Source organism: Microtus oregoni, unplaced genomic scaffold (assembly GCF_018167655.1).
Source record: "Microtus oregoni isolate MIOR12 unplaced genomic scaffold, Mior012 000073F_ref0000255, whole genome shotgun sequence".
Lineage (NCBI taxonomy): Eukaryota > Metazoa > Chordata > Mammalia > Rodentia > Cricetidae > Microtus > Microtus oregoni.
The window spans coordinates 5,226,994-5,248,517 of NW_024543986.1; the positions used below are offsets into that span (position 1 = coordinate 5,226,994).

At 41.1% G+C, this 21,524-nt stretch overlaps 1 pseudogene; it reads right to left on the bottom strand.

Annotated features, from left to right (window-relative positions):
- Positions 1-10,139: 10,139 nt before the first annotated feature.
- On the bottom strand, positions 10,140-20,121 carry LOC121441128 (annotated as a pseudogene).
- Between the last annotated feature and the right edge of the window lie 1,403 nt (positions 20,122-21,524).

Consider the following 21,524-nt stretch of genomic DNA (forward strand, 5'->3'; position numbering starts at 1 on the left):
ATTATCTTCCCCTTTCTTCTCTCCTCTCCTCTTCTCACATTTTTCTTTTTTCTTATTCCTTCCTCAATCTTCCTCCAACCTATACTCCCTTCTTCCTTTTGTTTTTCTCTTTTTTTCTCATCTTACCTTCCTCCTCTTTCTGCTAATTTCCTTTTTGTCTCTCTTCCCATATCCTTCCTCTTCCCCTTACTTCTTCCAGCCTCATCCTTCCCAATTCTTCTTCTTTCTACTTTCATTCACTCTCTCCTCCTGTTTCCTCTTACCATTTGTTCCCAATTCCATTATTCATCTTCCTTAATCCTGTTCTTTATTTCCTCCTCTTGTTTTCTTTCCACACTCTTGTTTCCTTCCAAACTCCTTTTGCCTCCACACTCCACTCCACTCCACTCTTCCCTCCTATTCACAACTCCTCCTCCTTTCTGCTTCCTTCCTCCTCACTCATCCTTCTGCCACTTTTATCTGCTTTCCTTTTCCTTCTTCTCATTATTTCTGTCTCCCACTTCTTTTTCTTCTCTCCTCTCTTCATCTTCTTCCATTTATCTTCCTTATTGCTTGCTACCCTCACCTATTTCCTGAGCTCTGATTGCCCCATTCCTCTTCCTTCATCCTTCTTACCCCTATCTATTACCTCATCTCTCCTCTATTCTCTTTATATTCTTTGACTTTTCTGCCCTTCTCCTTCTTATTTCTTTTTCTCTCTCCTTTTCTCTTCTCTCTTCCAGTTTCCCTTTATTTCCTTCCTCCTTTCCATTTCTACTTCTCTACCCTTCCTACTTCTTTCCTTTTCTCTTTTTATTCTGACTTCTTCATTTCCTGCTCTCTAAATCCCTCTTCCATTCTTACTACTCTTCAACCCTGTATTCTCTCATTTCTCCCCTTAGCTCTTCTTTCCTCAATTCCCCCTTCCCTCTTCCTTCTCTCTCCTCTCCACCTCTCAACTCCTTCTTCTCCCTTCATCACTCCTTTTTCTTCACTATCCTTTTCTTCCTTCCATACTCCTATTCTCTCAATTCATTCCTTTCCCTTCACTTCTTTTCTCTCTCCTCTTGTCCTTTCTCTTTATTATCTTTTAGACTTTTTTATTAATTCCCATTCCCTTTACTTCCATTCTCTCTCCTCTTCCCCTTTTCTTTCTTTCAGCCAACACTCCTCTTCCATCTTCTCTTCTATTTCCTCCTCAATCTGCATTCCACCTCTTCCTCTTCCTTGTCTATTCCTTCATCTTCACTTCACCCTCTTGTTTCCTCTTCCCTTCTCTTGTCCCATTCTTTCCAGTTCCCACTTCTTCCTGCTTCTTTCCCCTCTGTCTCATTCTTGTTCCCTTGCCTTCCTTCCCTCTCTCTTTCCTCTTATTCTTCCATCTTCACTGTACTACTCTTCCCTCCTCTTTTCTCCTCCCTCTCCCTCCTCTCATTTCAGCTTCCCTCTTTACTCTTCTTCCCTCTTTTTTCTCTCTGTATTCTTTCATCTTACTTTTCCTTCTTTCTACTACCATCTATTTTCCACTTTCCAGTTCTTCATTCTGCCATCCTCTTCCCTCTACTACCTTCCCTTTCCCCTGGACTTCTCCTGTTTCTACTTTTCTGTACTCTCTCCTGCTAAATTCTTTTCCATTTTCTTTCCTCTTTTTTTCTCCCCTTTGTATTCTTCCCTCCTATTCCTTCTTTTATTCTTCTCTTACCTCCTCTTATTTCCTTCCTTGTATCTCTTACTTAATATTCTCTGTAGGCCCTATTGTCTATTCTTTTCTCTTCCCTACTCTTCGACATCCCTCTTCTTCCTTCCTTTCTCCCATTTCTCTTCTTTTCTCCACCACTTTCCTACGTCCTCTCTCTTACCTCTTCTATACTTTACTCTATTCCTCTTCATCCTCATCACTCTTACCATCTCATTCCTCCTTTTCAATTCTCTCCTCCTCTGCCTTTTTTCCTTTTTTATTCTGCTTCTTTCTTCCTCTTTCTTCCTGATAACATAGCTTCTCCATGCTTCTTCTTACCATCTCTCTTCTCTCTTCCTTTCTCTTACCTTCACTCACCTCTTCCTCTTCCCTTCTCCCTTTGCTTTCCTCCTCCATCCACTTCCTTCCTCTTTCCCCTCCATTCTCTTTGTTCTCTTTACTTTTGTTCATTTTTCCATGTTCCCTCCCTCATTTGTGTCCCTTCCATATGATACATCCTCCTCATCTCCATCCTTCTACATATTTCTTCCTAATCTACACTCTTTCCACCTCTATCCTAGTTTCTCCTCTTCTCTACACCCTCTACTTCATTCTCTTTTTTCCATTTTCCCACCTTTAACTGATTCCTTCTTATTCTTCCTCTATCTATTCCCTACTCTTCTGACCTTTCTCCTCCTGCCTCTTTTCTCTCTTCTATACACCCCCTCTCTTCTTATTTTCCCTACATCTTCTTTTCTTCTACTTTCCTTTTGTTTCTGTCCTCCATTCTCTTCAGTTTTCTTCTCTCTTTTCTCCTCTTCCATATCACCTCTTATCCTCTTCCCTCCTTTCTCTACTTTTTTCTTTTCTCTACCTTTCTATATTCCCTCCATTCTATTTTCTCCTCTTTTTCTTTCCCTCCTCTTCACTGCTTTCTCTACTTCCCTACCTGACTCTTGCCTTCTCTCTTCTGTTCCTTCCTCCATCCACCTAAGTTTTTACTTTTCATCCCTCCTCCCTACTCTTTTCTCCCTACTCTTTTCTGAAGCCCTTCCCACTGCTGACTCCTCTTCAGTCATCTCTGCTCCCAGGTACTGCTTTCTCTTCCCTTAAATTCCTTTTTCCCTCTTACCTCCTCTTTCCTCATCTCTCACCTTCCCTCCTCCCTTCCATTCCCTCTTACCCTTTCTTCCCTCTCCCTTCCTCTCTTCTTTTCTACTCTTCTGGACTCTCTCCCATATCTTGTTCCCACCTATTCCCTCCTGCCTTCTGTGCTTTCTTCCTCTTTCCTCTCTTCCTTTCACCTCCTCTTTCCTTCCTCCTCTACTTTTGTCCTCCCTCCTCACTGCTATTCTCTCTTTCCTCTTTCCCCATTTCAGCCTCTCTCCACTGCCCTACACCTTACTCTTCCCTACTTTCTCCACTCCCATCAATTCTTGCCCTCTTTCCTCTCTGCCACTTTCCCCCTCATTTTACCTTTTATTCCCTCTTTTTGTCCTCTTTTCTTCTCATAGCTCTTACATAATTTTCCCTCCTCTCTCCTCTTATCTCATCCTCCTCCATCTTTCCTCCCATTCCTTTCCCCCTCCTCTTCCCTCATACTTCCCTTCCACACTTTCTTCTACTTCCTTCTTCCCCCATCCTTCACAGTTCTCTTGTTCTCATTTGCCTACTTTTTCTACCTCATTTCTGTTACCTCCTCCCACTACTTCCCTCTTCCATTTTCCTATCTTCCTCCTTCTCCTTTCCTTCTCCCTTTGTTTCCCACTTCCCTCTTCTCCTCACTTCCTCCTTCCCTGATCTTCCCTCATGTTTCTTCTTCAATCACTTTCATCTTAGCACTCTGATCTGCTCTCCTCTGTCCTCATCATTTCTCCCTCCACTTACCGTTTTTGCTCCTCTTTTATCTCCCTACTCTTTCCTCTTGCTCTTCCCTCCTTTTCCTCTTCTCATAACTTCCATTTTTCATCCTTTCTTTTCTATCTTATTTCCTCCCTCCTGTTCCTTCTTCCTTTCTCTTGCCCATTTTCTTCTCTCCCCTCATTCTCCACTTTAATATTTTCCATCTTTCATCTTATCTCATCTTTCCTATTCCCTCATATTCCCTCCACTTTTCTCTTCCCCCACCCCTTCCCTTTTCCCTTCTCTTCCCTATACCATCAGGTTCTCTACTCATCACTCTCAACCTTTCTTTCCCTATCAATTCACTTAACTTTCCATATTTCATCCTCTTCCCCATCCTATCTCTTCTCTCTTCCTTCCTTCTCAAATCTTTTGCTCGACTCACCTACTTCCTTTTTTCTCTGACCTTTTCATTCCTATTTAGTCCTCTACTATACCCATCACTCCTTTTTGTTTTCCACTCCTCTGCTATTCATACCTCAATACACTTCCCTCCCCTTCTTCTTTTTCTTTTTTTTCCTTTTCCCTCTTCCCTGCTCTTTGCCCCCCCCCAATATTTCCCTTATCATTCCTCTTCCTTCATTTTTCTCTTTCCTATTGCCTCCTTCCTCCCGTTCTCTTTGCCACCTCTTCCAGCATTTCCCCTCCCTCCCCTTTCCTCTTCCATCCTCTTTACCAATTATTACTTTTCTTTCTTCTTTCCTCTTCATTTGTTGTCATTTTTATACTAACTTCTTCTTCCCTCCACTTCCATCATCCTTCTTTTCTCCTCTTGCTTTCCCTCCTCCTTCACTGTACAACTCCCGTCATCCTTTTCTTTCTTTCATCCTCTACCATCATCTTCTCTTCTCCCTCACCACTCTACCTCCCTCTTCCATACTCTTTCCTTCTTTTTCCTACTTGTTCTTCTTTTCTTCTCTTTCCTCTTTTCTTCTATTCATTCCTTACCTCCTCTTTCCCCTTTCCATCCTTATTCCACTCCTCACTTCCCTCCCTCATTGTCTAATCTACAATCTTTCCTTGACTCTTTTCTCTTTCTCCTCGTCTTCTGCCCTCCTTTCCCCTTTCCCTACTTTTCCCTCATGTCCCGCTTTCCTTTTCAGTCCTCTTCCATTCTATTCCACATTTTCTACTCTCCCCTCTATTCAACCCTTGCTCCCATTCACTAATCTTCATCATCCCTACACTTTCCTTCTCATTTTCCTTTAATTTTCACTGCTCTTTCTGGATCACTCCCTTTCCTCTTCTTGCTGTATCCCTTTTTCTTCCCCCTTTCCCTTATCTTCTCTTCTCCCTTTCCCTCTTCTTCAGTCATCTTCCCATTACTTCCTCCATTTTCCTCTTTCCTTTACTACCCATTTCCAACTATTTTACAGTCCCCTTCTCTTTTATTTTCCCCACCTTTCCTCTTCTATTCTTTTACCTCCCCATTTCTCTTTACACTATTCTACACTTCCTAGTTCCATCCACTAATCTCTTCTCTTCTTTCCCTCTATAGCTTTCCTTTTTCCCGTCTCTTCCTTCTTCCCTCCTCATGCCAGTCATTCCCCTTCCCTAATCCTTCTAATTTCCTTCCCTTCCATTCTCATCACTAGTTTCTCCCACTTCCTTTTACTTCCTCTTCTGTCCCAGCCCTGCCCTCTTTCATCTATTCTGTCTGCCCTCTTCTTCACAGGTTCCGTATTCCTTTTTCTACCATATTCTCCTGATTCCCTCATACCCTCCTTTCCCTCATATTTTCTTTCATATTCTTTGCTTCACATTCCTTGATCCTCCTCTTCTCTTCTCCCTGCCCTTGCCTCTTTCATTCTCTTCCCTCCTCTTTATCTTTCCTGTACTTGCTCTTTCCACTTTGCTCTTTTTCTCATCCCTTAATTACCCATGCTCCTAATTTACTTAGGAGATCTTGTCTTTCTCTACTTCCTATGTAAATATGATCTATGTAAATCTCTCTTAGTGTCCTCATTATTGTCTAAATTCTCTGGGTTTATGCTTTGATGGGTGGTTTTCTTTGCTTTATATTTAAAAACCACCTATGAGTATATGTAATAATTGTCTTTCAGTGTCAGGGTTACCTCACTCAAAATAATGTTTTCTAGCTCCATACATTTGGCTGCAAAATTTAATATGTCGATATTTTTTCAAATGTATAGTACTACATTGTGTAAATGTATCACAGTTTCCTTATCCATTTTTCAGTCTAGGGCCATTTAGGTTGTTTCCAGATTCTGACAATGACAAACAATGCTGCTATGAACATAATTGAGCACATTTCCTTGTGGCACAATTGAGCATCCTTTGTAAATATACCCAAAAGTAGAATTACTGGATCTCAAGCAAGGTTGCTTCCTAATTTTCTGAGAAATTGCCACACTGACATGCAAAGGGGCTGTATCAGCTTGCATTTCCACCAGAGATGCAGAGGTGTTTGTTACCTTTATCCCACAACCTCTTCAGCATAAGTTGTTAACCGTGTATTTGATCTTGGACATTCTTACAGGTGTAAGATGGAATCTCACAGTTGTTTTAATTTGAATTTCTCTGATGACTAAGGATGTTGAACATTTCCTTAAGGGTCTGTCAGCCATTTTAGAATCCTCTGTTTTGAGTTCTCTGTTTAGGTCTGTATTCCATTTTTATTGGATTATTTGCTCTTTTGATAACCAATTTCCTGAGTTCTTTGTGTATTTTGGAGATCACATCTCTGTCTGATGTGGGGTTAGTGAAGATCTTTTCTCATTCTGTAGCCCGTAGATTTGTCATGTTGACTGTATTCTTTGCTTTACAGAAGCTTTCAGTTTCCGGAGGTCCCATTTATTAATTGTTTCTCTCAGTATCTTGTTGCTGCAGTTATACTTAAGAAGTGGTCTCCTGTGCCAATGCATTCAAGTGTATTTCTCACTTTGTCTTCTATAACATTCAGTGTGTCTGAACGTAAGAAACAACTGGGTGAGAAAGTGAGGGGAGCAGAGAAAGCTGTGGAGCTCAATAAAAAATAATAAAAAAGAGGAAGGAGGGACATTGGGAAATAGAAAGATGGAAGTGGAGATAGTAAATAAGATGACCAAGAGAAAGAGAAAAAAGGAGGATAAATATAGAGTAAGAAAGTTGATTGGAAAGTGAAGATAAATGAAGAAGAAGAAAAGAAGAGGCAGGAGAAGAAGAGGAAAGGGGAAGATTTAGGAAGAAGGCAAAAGTAGGAAAAGAGAGAGGTGAGAGCATAAGAAAATGATAGATTAGTGAGGAGTAGGGAAGTGGAAAAAGGAGGGTGGAAGAAAAACAGGAAAGACAAGAGAAAAAGGAAGATAAGGGAAGAGTAGTGTAATGAAGTAGAAAGAAAAGGCAATAAGGGTAATATGGACAGAAGCATAGACATGAACAAAAAAAGGAAGAACAAAGAGGAAGGAAGAAGATGTGAGAAGAGGAAAAAATGCAAGGAGATTAAGGATAAAGGGAAGCATGTAGAAGAAGGAAAAGTGAAGGCAAAATGAAAAGGGATGAAGAAAGAAAATTGAAAAGTGGGAACAAAGAAGAAAGAGGAAAGGGAGAGAAAGAATAGAGAAGAGGGGAAAGAATGGAAGAATAAATAAGAGGAATTAGCAATAGTTTAGAATAGAAAAAAGGAAGAGGAGAGAGGAGGGTATAGGAAGGGCAAAAAGAAGAGGGAGGATAGGAAAGAAAAAGTGAGGCAAAGAGGGATTCTGGTAAGAGAATCAATGAGGGAAGAGGAGAAAAGATAGAAGAGTTAAGAAGATATAAAAGGAAAGAGGAGTGATGTGGAAAGAAAAGAGAAAAATAGGATGGAGGAAGAAAGAGATAAGAGGACAGAAAAAAGAAAAGACTGAAGAAAAGAGGGAAGATGAGGAAGAGAGCAGAGAGATGAAAACAAGAGGACAAAGCATAAATGGTAAAGGAAGAAGGCAGAGGAAAGAGAAAGGATAAAGGGAAAGAAGGTAAGATGAAAGATAATACGGAAACATGAGGGAAGAGTAAAGAGGGTGTAAGAAGTAGAATCACAAAAGAAAAGGGTAGAGTGAAAAGGATGGATATGGAAAAGGAAAGAAGAGTGGGATAGAAGGGGAGAAAATAAAGATAAGGAAATAGGGTGCAAGTGACTAGAATAGCAAGAAGAAAGGAGGGGAAGAGGAGAGAGTGAAGAGAAGGGAAAATAGAATAGGAGGTAATAGAGGTGTGGGAAAGAAAAGAAGAGGGAAGAGAAAAGACAATGGAAGAGGAAGGTAGAATAAAGGAAATAAGAGGGAGGCAGGAAAAGTAGGAAAAAGCAAAGATGGAAAGGAAAGAAGGAAGTGGAAAGATGATAAAATGAAGGGAAGAGGAGAGACCAGGGAGTGGGGAAAGGAGGGAAGAGGAACAAGAAAGGAAGAATCAAGAAGAGAAACTTGGGAACCTGAGAAGAGAGAATGGAAGAGGGGAGTTAAGAGGAAATAGGAAAGAGGAGTGAAGGTGTAGAGGTAATAGAGAAGTGGAGTAAAGAGGGAAAAGAGGAAAGTTAAAAGAAGAAATGGGAAGAGGAGGAATGTGGAGAGAAGGGGAAAGGAGGTAAGTCTGAGAAGGACAAGAAAGGTGGAACTGGGCAAGGCAGGACAGGAGAGGAGAGTGAAGAAGAAAAGAGGAGGAAAGGGGAAGATAAATGGAAGAGGATATGAGAGGGAGGAATCTCTTTGGTGAGCTTGCTTCTTCTTCTTACGATTTCAAATGTTCTGTTAATTCACTAGTGTGGGCTTTTTCCAGCTTGTGTATGTAGGCATTTAGTGTTTAAAACTTTAAACTTTTCTCTTAACACTGCTTTAATTGTGTCCCATAAATTTGGGTAGGTTTTGTCATCATTTTCATTTAACTTTAGGAAGTCTTTCATTTTTCCCTTTATTTCATCCTTGACCCGTTGATGATTCTGATGAGCATTGTTTAATTTCCATGTGCTTGTGAGATTTCTGGAATTAGTATTGCTGCTAACTTCTAGTTTTAAACCATAGTGATCTGATAACATTGGGTTATTCCAATTTTTCTGCATTTGTTGAGGTTTGTTTTGTTACTGAGTATGTGGTCAATTTTTGAGAATGTTCCATGAGGTGTTGAGAAGGAGGTATATTCTTTTTTGTTTAGATGAAATATCCTATACATTTCTGTTAAGTCCATTTGTGTCATAACATTTGGTAGTTCCCTTATTTCTCTGTTCATTTTTTGATTGAATGAGCTCTCCACTGGTGAAAGTCGACTGGTAAAGTCTCCCACTATTGGTGTATGGTATTTAATGTATGATTTAAGCTTTAGAATTTTTTCTTTTACATATGAGGTTGTCTTTGTATTTGGGGCATAGATGTTCAGTATGGAGATTTCATCTTGATGAAATTTTCCTGTGACTAATATGAAATTTCCTTGTCTCTTTAGATTGATTTTAATTTGATGTCTATTTTGTTAGATATTAGGATACCTACACTCATTTGTTTCTTATGTTCATTTGATTGGAATATTTTTCCAAAACCTTTACTCTGAGAAGATATCTGTCCTTGAGATTGAAAAGTGTTTCTTGTATGCAGAAGAAGGATGCATTCGGTTTTTGTATCCAATCTGTTTAGGGATATAATGATCAGTGATTACTATTTCCTGTTAGTTTTCATTGTTGGTGATGTTAATTGGTGCATTTTTCCCTTATTTTGGATTTGCTGCTTTGAGAACATCAATTGTCTGTGCTTTTGTTGATGTAATCAACTTCATGGAATTGGATTTTCCTTCTAGTATTTTGTATAGGGCTGGTTTTGTGGCTAGGTATTGGTTAAATCTGTTTTTGTCATGGAATAACTTGTTTTGGCCTTCCATGGTGATTGAAAGTTTTGCTGGGTATAGTAGTCTAGGCTGGCATGAATGGTCTCTTAATGTCTCCATAATTCTTGACCATGAACTCTGGCTTTCATTGTCTCCAATGAGAAGACAGAGGTGATGCTGACGGGTCTACCTTTATATGTTACTTGGCCTTTTTCCTTTGCAGCTCTTAATATATTTTTTTACTTTGTATGTTCCATGTTTTGATTATTATGTAGTAAGGGGACATTTTTTGGATCCAGTCTATTTGGTGTTCTATAAGCTTCTTGTATCTTCATAGGCATGTCTTTCTTTAGCTTGGGAAAGTTTTCTTCTCTGACTTTCTTAAATATATTTTCTGTGCTTTTCAGTTTCATTTCTTCATTTCTTCTCCTTCTTCTACAGCGATTATTGTTAGGTTTGGCCTTTTCATGGTGTCCCATATTTTCTGGATATTTTGGGTTACACTTTTGTTTGATTTAATGTTTTCTTTGACTGACTGATCTATTTCCTCTATTGTATCTTCAGCACTTGAAAATCTCTCATCTATCTCTTGTATTCTGCTGTTCATGCTTATATTTGTGGTTCCTGATCATTTTCTCATGATTTCTGTTTCTATAATTCCCTCAGCATGGGTTTTCTTTATTGTCTCTATTTCAGTTTTCACGTCTTGAATAGTTTCTTTCATATGTTTGATTTCTTTTTCTTGGTTTTCTTTAAGGGATTTGCTGATGTCTTCTAAATTGCTGTTTGTCTTTTCTTCCATTTCTTTGAGGGAATTTCTCATTTCTTCTTTAAGAGTTTCAAACATTCTCCTGAAGGTATTTTTTTTTTCTGCTTCATCTATATTTGGTTGTTCAATTCTTGCTGTTTTAGGGTCTTTAGGTTTTAGTGGTTTTGTGTTGCTCTTTGTGGTGTTGCATGTTTTCTTACCTTTTTTCTTTTTCTTTTATTAATTTTTATTGAGTTCTACATTTTTCTCTGCTCCCCAACCTGCCACTGCCCTCCCCTTTTCAACACTCCCCAAAGATTCTGATGCTCCAAATTTACCCATGAGATTTTCTCTTTTTCTACTTTCTACTTCCCATGTAGATTAGATATATGTAAGTCGCTCGTAGTGTCCTCATTGTTGTCTAAGTTCTCTGGGATTGTGATTTGTAGGCTTGTTTTCTTTGTTTTATGTTTAAAAACCACCTATGGTAAGTACATGTGATAATTGTCTTTCTGTGTCTGGGTTACCCAACTCAAAAAGAATGTTTTCTAGCTCTATACATTTGCCTGCAATCCTCAAGATGTCATCTTTTTTTTTCTGCTTTTAACTACTACATGGTGTAAATATACTACATTATCCTTAGCCGTTCTTCTGTCAAGGGACATTTAAGTTGTTTTCAGGATCTGGCTATTACAACCAAAGCTGCTATGAACATAGTTGATGACATGTCCTTGTGTCATCATCAGGCAACCTTTGGATATATACCTAAAAGTGGTGTTACTGGTTCTTGAGGGATGGTGCTTCCTAATTTTCTGAGGAATCACCATACTGATATCCAAGAGGGTTGTACCAGCTTGCATTCCCACTAGCAATGCAGAAGTGTAACCTTTTCCCGACAGCCTCTCCAGAGTAAATTGTCACCAGTGTTTTTGATCTTGGACATCCTCACGGGTATAAGATGGAATCTCAGAGTTGTTTTGATTTGCATTTCTCTGATGACTAAGGATGTTGAACATTTCCTTAAGTGTCCTTCAGCCATTTTAGATTCCTCTGTTTTTAGTTCCCTAATTAAGTCTGTACTCCATTTTTATTGGATTATTTGTTCTTTTGATGACTAATTTCTGGAGTTCTTTGTGTATTTTGGAGATCAGACTTCTGTCTGATGTGGGGTTAGTGAAGATATTTTCTCATTCTGTAGCCTGTCGTTTTGTCATGTTGACCGTGTCCTTTGCTTTACAGAAGCTTTTCAGTTTCCGGAGGTCCCATTTATTAATTGTTTCTCTCAGTGTCTATGCTGCTGGGGTTATATTTAAGAAGAGGTCTCCTATGCCAATGCATTCAAGTGTACTCCCACTTTGCATTCTATAAGGTTCAGTGTGGCCAGCTTTATGTTGAGGTCTTTGATCCATTTGGACTCGAGTTTTGTGTATGGTGATAGATATGGGTCTATTTTCATTCTTCTACATGTTGATTTCCAGTTATGCTAGCACCTCTTGTTAAATATGCTTTCTTTTTTCCATGTGATATTTTTTGCTTCTTTGTCAAAAATCAGGTTTTCTAAGATGTGTGGAATAATAGCTGAGTCTTTTATTGGGTTCCGTTGGTCCTCCTGTCTGTTCTAAACATCTTTTCTTCTACTTGGTGTTGCTCAGGCTGTCAGTGATTCTGTGGATCAATATCTTCTAGGTATCAAAGAATCCAAGGTTCAGATGGTTTTTCCTCGTAATACAGTTAGTGCCACTGTTTCTGTTATCCCTTTGGTCATTCCGTGTCCCAGATGTCACTCAGCACTCCCAAACTTTGCTCCACACACTTGGAGTTTGCTACCTCAGGCCTGTTATAGCATAGGTTGTTGGCTTTGACCTGTTTCTGTAAATCCTGGTCTGGGATCACACTTGAAAAGCTCTTTGTTGTAGAGTTGTTTGTACAAAGATCTCTGACTCCTGTTTACTCTCTTAGAGTTTTGAGGCTCGGGTGCAGCCAGAACTGCAGAGGATCTTGCTCAGGCTTAGAACCTCAGAAGTCCCAGACTCATGCTCATACCCACAGAAATTTCTGTTTCCTGTCTATTCCCTTTGATGCACAAGAACAACACCAAGACACACAGAGGTCCTGGGTCAAGCCTACTCCCCTCTTAGGTCCTAGACTCATGTCTTGCCCCTCAGAGATCTCTGGTACCTGCCCACTTCCTTAGAGGTCCCAGATTCATGCCCAGACCCACAGGGGACCTGGCTCAGGCCTAGTTTCTCAGAAGTCCTATGCTGACTCCCAGATCCACAGGATTCCTGGTTTAGGTCTACTCCCTTGAAGGTCCGAGATTCACTCCTGGACCCTCAGTGGTCTCTATCTCTGTCTCTCTCACTCAGCAGTTGCTCCCCTGTACCTGTTCCTGTAGTGTTCCCTGTCTCAGGTCTACTCTGGCCCAAGTTGCTGGCTCAATGCTTATCAGTAAATGTCCCTGAAGTGGATTTCTTCCCGCTCCTGTGGAGCATGCTTCCTCAGTCCCACTCTGGCTTAGGTCCCCTCCTTCCTCTCTTTATATAAACCCTCATTTCCCTTTCAACCTCCTATTTCCTCCTCCATTCAGCCTCCATCCTAACTCTACTTATCTCCTTCCTTCCTATCATCTCTTCTCTTATCTTTCCTCTTCTGTCCTCCCTCCTTCCTCTTCCCTCTTCCATGCTGTTCCCTTTTCTTTCCTTCCTTTCCTTTCATCTACTTGCATCCTCACTCTTTTACTTCCTCTTTTCTCCTCTCTCCTTCCTGTTACACTCACCTTCTGACCTCCTCTTTTCTTCCTGCCTTTCCCTGTTCCTTCTCTTACTTACATTTTCCTCCCTTCTATTTTTTGCCCTTCTTGTTTTTTCCCTTCCTGCCTCCTATCCTTCCTCCTCTTCCCTCCAATTCTCTCTTCACTTCTATTCCTATCTTCCTTTTTTCTTATTCTTCATTTTTATCATTTTTATTACTCATCCCTCCTCCTCACTATTTCTGCATATCTTCCTTTGTCTTTTCACTCCACCCCCTCTATGCTCCTTTTTCCTCATTCTGCAAGTATTCTGTACTTTACTCTTCCCTCACATTTTCTTCCTCTACTTCCCTCCCTATCTTTCCTTTTTCTTGCCCCTTCCCTTTTCTTTGCTATTCCCTCACCTTTCCTATTCCTTCCTCTTTTCTCTTCATAATACCCCCTCCATGAATCTATCCTCTTACATCCTTGTTCATTTTCATTGATTTTTATTAAGCTCCACATTTTTCTCTGCTCCTCTCCCTGCCTTTCCCCTCCACTTCAACACTCTCCAAAATCACTATGTTCCCATTTTACTCAAGATATCTTGTCTTTTTCTATGTCCCACGTAGATTAGGTCTATGTATGTCTCCCTTAGGGTCCTCATAACCTCCTCTACACTTTTCTGTCCTCAGACTTCTTCCATTTGGTTCCCTATCTTCCATTTTCCTCCTCTTTTGCCTTGTCCCTTTCCCCCTTCTCTCTTTATTTCCCTTTCCTTTGCCATTATTTTCCCTCCCACTCATTCTTCCCTGATCTTCCTTTGTCCTTTCTCTTCTTTATCATTCCATCCTCTTTCATCCCCTTTCCTCTGCCTTCATCTTCCTTCCAACTTTTTCCTCCTTGTTCCTTCTTCTCTTCTCTTCCCTCTTTTCTCCTCTTTAATGTCTCCTGCTTCTTTTTTCTTTTTGTCCACTCGCCTTTTAAATCCCCCTTCTCGTAGTATTTTCCCTTACCTCACTTCCACACTCCCTTATTTTCAATTAGTCTTCCCTCTTCAACTCTCTCTCCTTTTCATTTTCTTCCCCATTCCCTCCTTATCTCTCCCCATTTCATCCCACTTCCCCACTATTTCCACATTGCCCCCTTTTAGCCTCTCCTTTCCCCTCCTCTACTGTCCATTCTATCTTCCCTCTCTTACTTACTCCTTTCCCTTTCCCCTCGTCTAGCCTCCTTACCTCTCATACACCTTTCTTCCGTCCTCATCTTCCTTATTCAATTCTTTCTCTTCTCTGCCTTTCTTCTCTTCACCTTCTCTTTTCTAATCCCTTCTCTTCCTTTCTCTCATTTCTTTCATCATTCTTCTTTTCCTAAATCCCTATTCCTTCCTTCACTTCCTTCCTGATTTATCACTTGTCTCCTGCCTGGTTTTCTCCTTTTCATTACTCCCTCTCCTTTTTTTATTTTCTGTCCTTGTTTCCACTCCTTCAATCCTTTTGCTTTACTTCTACCTACTCTTTCCTCTTACTTGTTTCTTCCTTTTCCTGTCTCCCTTCTCTTTCCTCTTCTCCCCTCTTTGAACTTCCCTAGTGTTCCTCCTTCTCTCTGTCCTCTATGCCCCTCCCTCTTCTTTCCATTCATTTCCTCCTCCCTCTTATTCCATCTTCTCCCAACTTCTTCCCTCCTACCCCCTCTACACTTGTCCCTTTTCTCCTACTTCTTGCTTTCCCTTTTTCTTTTCTCCCCTCTTCACCTGACTCTTCTATCCACTGTCCACTTCTTTCCTCCTTTCTTTTATCTCTCCTTTTTACCTTGGCTCCAGCATCCTTTATGCTCGTCTCCTCTCTTCTCTGGACCATCCTCTTTTCTACCCCCTTTTTTATTTCTCTTTGCCTTTTCCATCCTCTTTCTTCCTTTTCTCCCTTTTAACTTCCTTGCTTTCTACTCTTCCCTCCTCTTTTCTCTTCCTTATTCCTTCCTCTTCTTTTCACTCTCTTCTATCTCCAGTCCTATCTTTTTCCTCTTCCTTCTTCCTCTTCCCTCTTCATTTCTCTTTCTAATTGGTTTTCCTCCATTTACCTTCTCATACTTCCCTCTTTTTTCTTGTCCATTCTTCCATCCAATTCCCTCCTCCCTCCACTAACACCTCCCATCCTCTTCTCTATTTTCTCTTCTTACTTTGTTGTCTGTCTTAACTCCTCCATATTCTTTCTTACTCTTTCCTCCATCTACTTTTCTCTGTTCTTCCTCATCCTTCATCTTTTCTTCTACTCTCTCTTTCCTCCTCTGCCTCTTTATTCCTCATCCATTTTCTTCCCCCCATTCTGCTTTCTCTTCCCTTCTTTGTCCCTTCCTTGTTCCTCCTCTTCTATCCTCATTCTTCCATCTTCTTTCCTCCCTGTTTTTCCCTCCTTGTTCCTCTTTTTTTCATTCACCTTCATTTCCTATTCATTTTTCCTTTATCCTTCCACTTTTCTTTTTTCTATATATTCCCTCCTTGTCTATCTTCCCAATTCCCTACTCTTCCCTTCTTCCTTCTCTCTTTCTCAAGCTTCTTCCCTCTATCATCATATTTGTTCCTTCCTCTTCTCTCCTCCCCCTATTTTCTTCCTTTTACTTCTTTGATCTTTCCTTTTCTTTCCTCTGTTCTCCTTTTTCATCTTTTATCATTTTTGCTCCTCTCCTTTTCTCTCTTTTCTTCTCCCTCTGTCTCATTATTCCCATACTTCACTTGTCCCTCTTTTCCCTCCTCTTCTTCCTCCTATTTCACCTTCCATTGTTTATTACTTTTTCTTCTTCCATCCTCTTTTCATTTCCTGCACCTCTTCTGTCTTCCTCTTTCACCTCTTCCTTCTTTCTTCTCCAATATTTCCTTCCCTTCTCTCACCTTTTTCTTTCTGCTCCCACTTCCCCTCCCCTTTTATCTTCCTCCTTCCTCCTCTTCTGTCTTTTCTTCTCCCTCCTGTTTTCTTGTCTTTCCTATTTTCTCACTTTCCTATTTCCCTCTTTTATGCAGCCTCATTCCCTTTTCATCCTGTCTTCTCCCTTCTTTCTTTGTTTCTTCTTCCTTACTTACTCATTCTCTCCATCTCTCCCCTTCCTCCTCCTCCTCTTTCTCCTCCTCTTCCTCCTCCTTCTGCTTCTCCTCCTCTTTCTGTTTAGATAGATAGTGTTTCTCTATTTGACGACTCTTGCTTCTCTGAGAATTGATCAGTAGGATATGCTGACATGTCACTCAGAGATCCATCTTCCTATGCCTCCCTTATGTTGTGATTAAATACATGCACCACCAAACCTGACTCCCTCCCCTGTTTCTTCACCTAACAGACAACTTAATTCCAAAAAAGGACTTTATTTGCCAAACTACCTAGATCAAACTTCATTATTTGATCCTGAAAACATCCTATATAGGTGCCTACCCTTCTTGCTAGTCAATGGATTTTACTCTGCAATAGTAAACCTGTTTCTTATTACTTTCCTGAGACTCTGTCTCCTATCTTCCCTACATCCTGATATAAATGATATTTAGCATCTACCCTTACCAAAAACTCCCTCCAGTGCTCAGTTTTTCACCTATCAAAGGAGCAGGCAAATATTTTCCCAATTAGTAAAAACCCCTTAGAGGAATCATTACAAATTTTCTATGAATGCCTGTGCGTATGTTCGAGGAAGCATCTGCATCTCTGGCTACAGGATAGGGCAGTAGAATTCCTCAGATGCCCTTAGCAGGGAGCTGAAGACATTGTGAACCCTAGGTTCGAGTTTAGCATCAAACCTGTGGACCATCAGGCAGCTGTCCAGAGTGCTGAGACAGAACGTTCATCCCCCCATTCTCCCCTGGTCTCTCTGAAATTGTGGGTATGATTCCCAGGCCACACTTGTGCAGCAGTCTCCAACCTTTCTATGAGCCTTCTGCCCTGTCTGACATGTGTCTTCTTTATCACCATTCACCCTGATCCTGTCAGCCTCCTGTCAAACCCAGGCCTCCTATTACACTCCTTATTCTCCTCTTTACATACTCATTCTCCTTCCCTCACACATTGCTTCTGATCACCTGCACCTCTTCCTATCCTCCTGCCTAGCTTCCTGTCTATACCAGCCATTTTGCTATATATATGAGCCACTTCCTCTCTTGTGGAGAGCAAACTTAATCTATCCCTTGCCCCCTTCCTGCCCATCCCTGGTTTTTACTCTTTACGCACACAGGTATCATTGTCTTTATTCTTCTTCCTTATCCATGAACTTCCTCCTTCTTTCACAACCCAGCCAACTGCCAACAATGGTACACGATGTCTGGTACATGATGCTCCCTGCAGCATACATCTTGCCTTCCATTCAGACTCCTGACATTTCCAATTGTCCCCCTTTCCTAATCTCCTGTCACCTCCAACATCTTGTACTCAGCCCCATCTTCATTCCCCATCATCCTTCTAATGCCCCCTAAGCTATCTGTTTCCTCACCACCCTGCAGTGTCTGGCCTCTTCCCTTCACTTCTACCCTGTTCCTGAACTTCCTGCTCTCTTACCCAATTTTCTGTTGTCCTGCTGACAGTTATTCCCTTTCAGTGTGCCTCCTTCTCTCTTCTTCATCTACTTTCTATTCTCCTGTATTCTTCCCCAGTGATCTACCAGCACCCTTACCATCTCCCCCTTTTCTTCAGTTAACTATACATACATTAAATGTCCTATAGCTTCACGAACTCACCCAAGGCTCCTTTTTGTTTTGTCACCAGGGTTCTGGCCATCTTCCCAGATTTATGGAGTCTTCTCAAGACCTTTCCATTCTTCTGCCATCTACTTCATTGTCAAATATTTGCCTATGTCTGCTTCTGTGTCACCTTTCTCTCCTACTTCCTAGTCTCCCTACGATTTATTATCTTTTCCCCTCATGATTTTATCCCTCTAGTACATCTCCCACCATATCTCAAATTCCCTCCTTCCCAGTCTTCCATTCTCTTTCTCTTCCCTCCTGCCTCCTCTTTCCTCTTGCATTCTTCCTCTTACCCCCCCTCCACTTTCTTCCTCCCTCCACTTCCTTCCTCCCTCTACTTCTCTCTTCCCTCCTATTTCCTCTTTTTTCCCAACAATCTTTTACACATCCCTTTTCAGACCTCCTCCTTCCTCTTCACTCATCCTGTCTAGTTCTTCTCCCTCCACTTTCCTCCTTCCTCTTCCTTCTTCTTCCTTCCCTTCTTCTTCCTCTTTCATCTTCTCTCATCCCTCCTGTTCACTCTTCTCTCCTGTTACTTCAATTTTCTTCTTCCATGATTTTCCTTTGCCTTTCCTCCTCCCTTTGTCCCTCCTACATATATTTCCTCCTCTCTATTCACCCTTTTTCCTGTATGTTTATTCTTCACTTTCCCTCCTTCATCCTTAGTGAAATCCCTCTTCCCTGCAGTCATATTTCTCCCATTCCTCCAAATTATCCCTCCCTCTTCCATACTCCCTTCTCTGACTACCACTGACTACTTCTCTAGTCTTCTCTCTTTCCTTCTCCTCCCTCCTCTTCCCTTTTCCTTTCTACCTGCTCTTTATTGTTCTTTACTCCCTTATCCTCTTTCCTCCTCTGTGTTCTTCCTCACTGATATTCTCTCTTCCCTCTTGTTAGATCATCTTCTTTCTTCCCTACTTATCCTCTTTTTCTAATCTTCACTCTTTCTCCCTATTACCTCCTTTCATCCACATTCTTCCTCCTCCTCTATCCTATTTCCTCCTCCCTAGTCCTTCCTTTTCCCTCATATCTCCTTATAACTCCTTTATCTTTTCTTCCCTCCCCTTCATCCAATTCCCTCTTCCCTTTGCTTCCACCCTCCTCTTCCATTCATCTCCCCTTTTCCTTCTTTCTGTTTTTCTGCAATCTTCTTCCCTTCTCTCTCTTCTTTTTTCCTAATTATTTCTTCTTCTCCAACACTTTTCTTAGTTCTCCCTTTCCCTCCTGACTCCTCATTCCCAACCTCTGCCATTCACTTCTCCCACTTCTCTCACCTTCGCTCCTCCTCTCTACTTACATTTCCCTCTCTTCTTCCTTTTCTATTTTATACTTCTTCCACTTCTTCCCTCTTCCTTCCTTTAGAGTCATCTTTCCTCTTCCCCTTTGTCCTTGCTCATCTTTTCTTTTCCCTTCTCATATGTCCTCCCTCCTCTCTACCCTTCTTTCATTCCTCCTCTTTCCAGCTCTATCCTCTTCCACCCACATTTTTCCTCTTTACTCCCTTTGTTCTCCCTCCTTGCACCTTTTCCTTTCTCCCTCTACTTCCCCTGCCCTCCTTACCTCTCAATTCTCTCGACCATCTCTAGTCCTCCCCATCTATCCTGCTCTTTTCCTTTATCAACTTCTCTCCATTCTCTTTCCACTTCTAATGTTTCTCCTCTTCTTCTTCCCTCCTGCCTTTTCTTCCCTATTGCCTCCTCTACCTGATACTTTTCTACAATTTCCTCCTCTTCCCACTCCTCTTCCCTGTTCTCTCTTCTCTCCTCCTCTTCCATATTCTATCTTATCCTCTTCCCCCTTCCTGTACCCATCCACTTCCCTAGGTGTCCTCTTATATTCCTTCACCTCTTTGCCCACTTATCTTTCCTTTATATTCTCTCTTACCTTCTCTTCTTTATTCCCTCCTCTTCTCCATTTTTCCTTCCTCTTATCTGCTACCTCATCTTTTTTCTCTTCCCTACTCTCATCTTTCCTAATCCACAGTCTTCCTTTTTCCTTCCTCCTTCCCCTTCCCTCTTATCTACTTTTCCTCCTCTATCCTGTTCCTCTTCTTCTTTGTTTCTGATTGTCCTTCTTCCACTTTCATCAACTTTTCCTCTTCTTCCCTCTTCTTCTTTGCTTTGCTTCATCCCTCCCTTTTTCTCATCACTCTTCTTCCCTTTTCTGTCATGTTTCCTTATCTTCCCTCTTACCTATTTCTTTGTCTTCCCTCTATGTAAATCATCCATACTCTTCATCCCTCTTTCCTCTCTTTTTTATTCCCTTTCCTACTCTTCTTCTCTCCCGCAGTTTTTCACATCATTACTCTCCTTTCTTCTTCTTTCATCTCTTTTCTCTGCTTTCTCCCTTACCATCTCTTTCCTTCTCTTATTTCCTCTTGTCTGCTTCTCTGTTCCATCTAATTCCCTCTTCCTTCTTCTACCCTCCTCCCTTTTCCTCCAACTTCTTCCTTCTTCCTCTTCTCTACATTACTTATTCTCCTCCCTCCTCTTTCCTTTCTCCTCTTCTCTCATCTGTCTTTCCTCTTCTACCCTCTTTTGTGCTCTTCCATCATCCCTCTTCTCCCCTTGCCTTCCCCTTTCCCATTTCATCCCTACTACATTATTTCCCCTACCGTTATATTCTATTTTATTCTGTTTTCATTTCATCTTTCTTAATCTTCCCTCCTCCTTGCTGTTCCCTTCTTCATTTCCTTCCCTCATCAATTTTCATCACTTGACTGTCCTTTTCCCTCCTCCTCTTTCCCCTTCCTTTCTCCCTCCTCCACACCTCTCTTTTTTTTGCCTTCCTATTTTATATTCCCTCCTGCCTCCCTTTCCCTGTTCTTGCCTCCCTCCTCTTTTTTTCTCTTTTACTTTCCTCATTACTCCATTTCTCTCCTCTCTCTTCTCCATCCTTTCTCCTTTCTTTGTTGTTAAAGGATCTTCTTCCTTTTCCTTTTATTTAGTCTATTTATTTATTTATTTATTTATTTATTTATTATGTATACAATATTCTGTCTGTGTGTACGTATGCTGGCCAGAAGAGGGCACAAGACCTCATTACAGGTGGTTATGAGCCACCATGCGGTTGCTGAGAATTGAACTCGGGACCTTTGAAAGAGCAGGCAATGCTCTTGACCACTGAGCCATCTCTCCAGCCCCCCTTTCTTTTAAAACATTCTTGCACTCTACACTTCCCTTAAACCTATCCTGTACTACTCCTTCTGATTTCTACCTTCACCTCCTCTCCCCACTTCCCTCTTTTTCCCTCCCTCCTTTCCTTCCTCTTCACTCCTCTTTGCTGTTTCCTGTTCTTTCCATCTTTTACCTCACACATACACCCTATTTTTCTTCCAACCTTCACTGTATACCTCCCTCTTCTTCCCTGTGCTCTCCTCTATCATACACCTATACCATCCTTTACCCTATACCTCTCTTCAATACTGCCTTCTTTTCCAGACCCCCTGATGCTTCCCACTTCCTTCAACCTCCCTTCTTTTCCCAATTTCTCCCTCTTGTCTATTTCCCCCCTCATCATCTTTTTCTTTGGGATGTCTTTCTGTATGCTATGAATATGTGTTGCTCTCATTGATTGATAAACAAAACTGCTTTGGCCTATGGCAAAGCCAAGCCAGAGATACAGGAGAAGAAGGGTGGAGTCTAGGACATGCCCACAGACTCCCAAGAAGCAACATGCAAACAGACCAGTAAAAGACATAGCCACATGACAATATATAGATTATTAAAATGGCTTAATTTACATGTAAGAACTAGCTAATAATAAGCCTGAGATATCTGCCAAGTATTTATAAATCATAGTAGGAACTAGTGGGGAGAAAGAGATCACTGATTCCAATCTATCTCTCCTTCTACTGCCTATTATTGCCTTCTTCTTTTTCCCTTTTTCCTTCTGCCTTTCTCTTTCTGTCTCTTCTTTTCCTAAAATCACACTCTTTCCCTCTTACCTGTTTTTCTGTCTTCTTCCCCTTTCCCTTCCTCATTCTCTATTCTCT